Raw genomic sequence first — 7,011 nt, forward strand, 5'->3', positions numbered from 1 at the left:
AGACGTACACGCTTTCCATACCTGCTGAATGACTTACACTGAGGAACAATTTTCTTTGTATAGGACTTTACATTTATACGCTAGCCATTTTTGCCAAATTAACAATTTTTTCTCGTATGTGGCAGTTATAGCGTTTTTGTAAGTGCAATGGGTGCTTTCCCGAAGCGAAAAAGGCTACGAGCGGTATTTCGATAGAATCGAAACGAAGACCACAAGACGTGCTTTTCCCTGCTAACGACTACGCTATTACCGTTACTTCACGCAGTTATCAAAGGAACAGTTGCGACACTCGGATTGCGGTAACCAAGATGTTCCTGGATACAAAAAATGTTAAGGAGATAAAACATCGCCAATAATGTTACAGGTGAGATTTGACAAAGAAACGAACGAGTAAAAAATTGTCTTGGATTTCCTGTTACCGAAAGACACGATATAATAATGTTTAGGATAACTTCTTTGTTAAATTGAGCAGGTCAGGTTTCAATATACAGTTGGGAATACGACCTTATTCTATGGAAAATACTGTTGTTTTCGCTGCTTCGACATAGAATCATGCCTGGAAAACTACAGAGAACAACACAATGCATCCATTCATTCAACAGAAACAAATCGTTTAGAATGCTTTTTAGCATTATCTGCTTGTTCTCATGAATATATCTACATAGATGCTATGCTGATAGTGTCTGTAAAGTACTTACCGTAGAAGATTAGGGTACCTTAATGCCTAAAATCCGTTCAGTTTAGGAGCTTTGAGTACACGCCAGCTTGCTTGTGTATAGAGATAGATGCTGATATACCGAATGCAGCCATCACAAACTTCTGTGAGTTTAGGACCCTAACACCCTGGCACCCCGAAGTTCCGTAGCAATTTCGAACGTGTAAACTGGATAATGACTTTGTATCCGGTTACGATGATCAGATGATATCCGGCTGACTTGTAAGCGATCACTGATAGATGCCAATACAAAGGCTATTGTTAAATGCTTCCGGTATTATCCGTTAGAGCTGAGTAGTGGAGCACAGGGTTGAGCCGGCAGGATTAACAGTACTGAAAATCTAAAATAATCTGCAGTCGCATATATTGTACAATTTACCATAATTTTTAGAAAACGTCGTATTTTACGAGCAGAAAAACAGACAATGTCACTTCTGTGATCGCAGACCTCTTTCACAAAGGACAATCAAACCCGCCTTATTCACGTGCGCCTTCAACTGAAGAGTGATATATTACTTTTCGCTCCCAATGGCCACATGTTGAATATTTCACCCCTTATTAGCACAGGTCTGTGCCGATCCCCGCACTTTTACTTTTCAGATCTGCAATTTCCTTCGGCGAGCCTTTGTTATTGCTAAAGTGGCAATGAACTTCTTCTATGCATGCTTTAAATATCTATGTGTAGCCAGCTCTCAGCCGGTAAATTGCTCAAACTAAGAACCTGCTATCCGCCGCGGGTTCAGTCTCCACCCGAATTCATTTAACGTTTCCACATGGTATAGGTCATGGCGATACATGGTGTGTTCTTGAACTACTTCTCCTTGCAAACCTCGTCAGCTATACATACCATACTGTAGCATCAAAATACACGAGAAGAAAAACGACGTCCAGGAAACCCAAGGAAGCTCCTAGAGTGACTGAGAACTACTCATATGACGGTGAGATCAAGCTTCGTCTGCCGCCTCTACGACGGCAGAGACCCAACTGCGGTCCTATGAGACCGGTAGTGCCCCACAGCAGCCCACTGAAGCCTCCTCCATCATAAACTACTGTCTTTTGCAAAGCTGGCTATGTAATGCTTTGATCTTACCCTCAAAGTAAGAACAGGCTGTGGATGCACCTCGTTCGAGCAAGATTTCGACATGTTAGCTGATCGAGTCAGGTTTGTTTCGGAGTAACATAGAACTGATCTCGGTAGAAAAATTCCCTGTAGAAGGCTGTCCTAGTAGACTATTGTTTTCCGAAGGTCGACATATTATTTGGATATGCGTGCCTATTTATAGATGAGTAGCTTAAGGTCCAATGGTAGAAACAGCTTCAAGCTGTATAGTGCTACAAGTCTTTGTTAATAAGAAAATAGAATCGCAGGGTGAAGAGATTTTATTCAGTTTTGCGTCATCATCTTCTAAGATTTCTAACGAATGTCTGTGCCAGATGAATTAACCAATTTATTATTATAAATTTTATAGGGACAATAAAGCTCGACTATTTCTGAACGATAGTTAGCATGGTGAGACCGAGATGATGCAAGTAGCTTTTAGTAGAAAATAAAAGTTCTTCAGTGGACTCTCAAATTTGTCATGAATTTTCGATAAACCGAAATCCCTGTAGTCCACTTTTGCACAATTTTATTAGAGACAACACATTTATTGGAAATAATTCAGAACACTAAATAACTGAATTTTTTAATAGCCGTATACGTCAGATGTAGGGAAAAAAAGTGTAGATAATATTTCGTTTCTAGGCTAATTTTGTTCGGATCGTTTCAGAGAGAAACATTCAAGTAAACTCCCCTAAAGGGCAAAAATTCGACTGTTTTGGGAAACATGTCCTTAATAGGGTTATATTGTTACACCAAATCGATCTGTTTTTCTTTAACTCCCAGTTGAGCACCGCGTTAAGGCATCGCGTCTCCACTATGAGGCCATTTGGCTAACCCGATCAGTTGGCCTGTACATAAAATATTTCTAGGCAACGCAAACAAGCCGTTCGTGTCCTAACGTGAGTTAGAACATGGCAATATGGTACTTCATTTCGATTGTTTCCCACAGCTTGGCCGCGCTGCGTAAACTCTGATCGATATGTTAAATTTTCCGAAACACCCAACAGAAAATATTCGATTCCTTCTGGATGAAACTAGCATAGTAGCTCTTGAGTCGATTAATTTAAGTCGTCTAGTTCAAAATAAGCAGAAGACAGAGAGGACGCGTTGTTTGCTTGATAGGGTCTTTCAATATATTAGCTATTTACAAGCTCTTCTGAAGCTTTGGCTTGCTCAGCATTACATTAAATATACAGCAAATCACGCTCGTGGATCGCGGGCAACGTTTGAATTGGAACTACTTGTATGTCATACTAAGGACTTCTGTAGTACACTCTCGCGTCAATAGAGATCCTATCAAATTTAACACGTGACCTCTTACACGCTAAGTCTAGCTAGCTAGCTAGCTAGCTAGCTAGCTAGCTAAATGTTAGTGAACGAGCTTTGAAGCGTTAGAAAAAAAAAACATTCAATATAACAACGGGTTTAGTCTGCTAGGATAAAATTAATTTAAAAAAATTATACAAGCGTATAATTGTTGAAAATACATCGGTAATGCTTAGGCTTAAGTGCATTTAAACGTCGTATGTCAAGCAAACTCTATGAAGTTAGGCAACTTCCCTCAAAATGTCAACACTAAATAAAATGAACTAATTGTTTTCGAAGAAATTGAATTACTAATATTAACAGTATTGTGTTTGAGAAGGTAATAAGCATCTGACAGGTGTATGTGAACATATATGTATATGTTTATAATGGCTGGCCATCATAATCAGGCGTACATTGAAGTCGACCCTCGTTTGGTAAAAACCCCAAGGTAACCCGTAATCGGCTTCGCTCGCTCAGTCTAAAAGACTCGTTCAATTTCGTTCATCGATAAATATCTAAGAGAACGTTATTATGGAGAGTACAGAGGGTTTCAGAGAAACTTTCTAGTTAGTAATTGATATTGATTGATGAGTAAGGATTAGTAATTGAAAATATTTAGCAGATCAAGGTTGGCTTTTAGACGCAGAGAGAGGTTACTTAAAATGTTATTATATAGCAGAAGTATCACAAAGAGTTTCAGGCAGACTCACCAATGCGATCAGTTATTAACCGAATGAAGGTTAAGCTGTAAGTTCGTAAACAACAATAGAACTAATAACATTAACGAGTTTCACCAAGCCAAAAAAAATAACTGGAAGATTCTAAGCGAAACATTTCAAAGATCTGTGAAACAATCCAGTTTTGAGCTTGGCATCAAAAAAGTATCTATAGCATTCTAAGACAAGGATTCTAAGACAGGAAAGGAAACATAGCCATGATGATCGGGAAACTTTCGGGGAAAATTGTTTAGGAGCGACAAAAGTTTACCCAAACCGAGCGGTACAATGAATCGACATCGTTATGTAACTGCATATTTATACTATACACAGAAACAGCGCGTGGGTTTACCAGAAATTTCAGTATAGCGTGACATTTCAAGCGCAGAATTAATTGGACCAGCCTTTTTCGACAGGCAAATTTATTGCGAGAATCTGTCTTAGCAGGTATCTGTGTGAAAATGGTCCTGATAAAAAAAAATTCTATTTACAACAGGACGAAGCACCCACACAGTGATGTAGAGGTTCTACCAAACAGATTGGCAAAGAATACCTCACTCGTTTCTCAGACCTGACGCTAGCGGGCTGTCCCTTGTAGAAATACCTTAAGCAGAAAGTTTTCTCCAGAAAACCGATGGCATTAGAAGACCCGACAGACGAAATTTTGACTATTTTTTGAGCTTTGTGAACCATTTTTAGATCTGCAGTCGGAAAAAGTAAAAATGCATTTCATGAAGATTCGCTAAACATTAAACATAAAAGATAAATCAGTAAAAATTTAATTTATATTGATTTCAAATGTGTGGGGAACGATACGTCGAGTCGAATAGCTATCAATGTCAGGCGAGAATCGGACGCTTAGCAGAACCTCAACGCCACTCAGCTCAACGAGGGCGGTGCATCACCATCGATCAAAACGGTTTTCGGAACGCACAGAGATCATATTAGCGACCGCGTTTAACAATGTCGGTTGGGGACCGTTAGAAAGGTAAGGAATCTTCATGACACCCCAGCATGTATATTTCTTTTGAACGACGGAACTGTTGTACTCCTATCGTTATATAATTGAAATCTTTTTTCGGTCAACCATTTTTAAAGAGAGATGCATACGTAAAGAGTTTGCAAACGCTATCTGCTTGTAGTTCGTTACCAGGTGGTAGAACTTGTTGAAACGACCTAGGCAGTAAGCCTGTCACAGCGGACAGAGACATTCTTACCTTTAGTTTTTGTTAGCCACATATTCATAATTAAAAATTGGATCGATGATCAGATTGAAGCTTGCATCGACGATGAAATTTCTGGCGGTTTGCTCTATTAATTGCTAAATTGAGCAATCCAGAGGGTTTATCACAGCTTTTGTCGATGCAGGCAGGCCTGGGTCACAGAAATTTATCGATTAAATTGATGCTTATTCTACTCAGTGTCTTCGGACATTTTATCCGGAGTCGATATTGCACGGGGACTTTCATTCCACTCTTCATCCACACAGTTGCTTCAGAAACGCTCGTTGGTGCTAGTCAACTTGGAGGAATCTGTTTAAACTTCGACTTCTGATGGTGAGTAAAGAAAACAAAACTTGAGTGAAAAATCAGCGATCGTAAGACGTTCAAAAAAATCTAGACGCTTAACACAGATATACTCAGGTACCGTGACTCTTTCCGAGAACTTGCTATAGTTCCTACATCAGTTGCGGATGCTTTTATGTCTATATCAGAAAACGCTTAGTAACAGTGTTTTCGGGAACTGGCAAGTGAATAATTTCTTCTACCGTCCGTTTTTAGTGACCTCATTCTCATATACTGAATACAACGAATATTCGGGATCGGACATCCGAAAAATCATAGGGCATCCGAGATATAACTTATAACTCAGCTACACCGATGTATATAGCGTGTGTTTAAAATTGACGAGGTAACTCCATTACACATTATGCAATTGGCACGTTTATCGAGACAGAGTTCAGACGAGATTTACCAAAACTGGTGCCATCGGCCTTCGATACTTCGCTAGCCCGCTGTAATTCTGGTAGCTCTACAGACTTATTACGATTTATGCGATCAGTAGACGCTTTGCGGTATGTCATTGGTTACCACCATACTTCCCTATATTTTTCCAGAGACTGCCTCACAAAATTGACTACCATCTATGTGTTAGAGTAGCGGTTTTTTTGAACGTAGCTATTCTCGTTCGTCACTTCCATTTTGAACGCAAAACCGAATTCGTGCGAACTGCTTTGGCCTAAGGTAATGCAATAAATTTTGTAACATTTCGCTGCATCTTGCATCGGATTGTAGGGGCATATATATATATATATATATATATAGGATGTGTAGTGGATTTTTCCATATTCTAATTCAGTGTGCCCTTGTAATATCGAGCCTGCGTCGTTTCGGGTGATATGTACCTTGGCCCTGTATATTGGCTTCAAATATTAGCATGTATTTTTCTTTGCATTTCCACTAGTATTTACTTGTCCTATGGTAAAAGGATAACACATAACGCAACTAAGTAACGGCGTCGCTTTAATACCACTAAAAAGGACAACTTTGCATTTTATAAATTTCGGTAGCTCTCGTTTGGATAATTACGTTTACTGCTGCAATGCATATTGCAAAAATGCAAATTAACATTGCTCAACAAATGCCGAATCAGGAGTTTTGTTCCGGCAATCTTTTGTTGGGGTTTATCTGTAGGACACATAGGTCCGGCCACAATCTCTAATAGTTCGCCCAACTTTTTGTGCCCGGCCGCTGGCGATTTTCAAGCCCATGCTCGCTGGTGCCGATTTGGCGCATAGATGAGCACCGGACACCAAGAGTTATATTGTATAAATGGTAGATTAATCATCGTAGTAGGATAGCTACATCGCTACTTCCGTTTGTTTCTGCTTCCGTGAACACCGTTATCATCATTGAGGGGACGTCACGTATGCATTGCATCCGTATACATCTAAAGATAGATTTCAAATCTTGTGTTTGGATGCAATCAAGCCTAACCTGGGCCGATGTCTGTAACTGTGCAGTAGTAATGTGTCTATCTAATGCACGTGAGGCCACATTAAGCGGTTTCAGTTTGAGAACAGGCATCAGCATCCTTCGTTAAGGTACATTAATGGCCGAAGGTCAGCCATATCAAAGAGCGGTAAGCGACAATACTCAATAATTAAAGTT

At 39.7% G+C, this 7,011-nt stretch overlaps 1 long non-coding RNA gene across 1 annotated transcript; it reads left to right on the forward strand.

Moving 5' to 3' along the window:
• The first annotated feature begins 277 nt into the window (after positions 1 to 277).
• LOC147752491 (uncharacterized) lies at positions 278 to 5,385 on the forward strand. The gene is made up of 3 exons (XR_015313945.1): positions 278 to 364; positions 4,672 to 4,829; positions 5,263 to 5,385. It is a non-coding gene; the product is annotated as an uncharacterized LOC147752491 (long non-coding RNA).
• The last annotated feature ends 1,626 nt before the right edge of the window (positions 5,386 to 7,011 follow it).

This window comes from Varroa jacobsoni, unplaced genomic scaffold (genome assembly GCF_002532875.2).
Source record: "Varroa jacobsoni isolate VJ856 unplaced genomic scaffold, vjacob_1.0 scaffold_1219, whole genome shotgun sequence".
Classification (NCBI taxonomy): domain Eukaryota; kingdom Metazoa; phylum Arthropoda; class Arachnida; order Mesostigmata; family Varroidae; genus Varroa; species Varroa jacobsoni.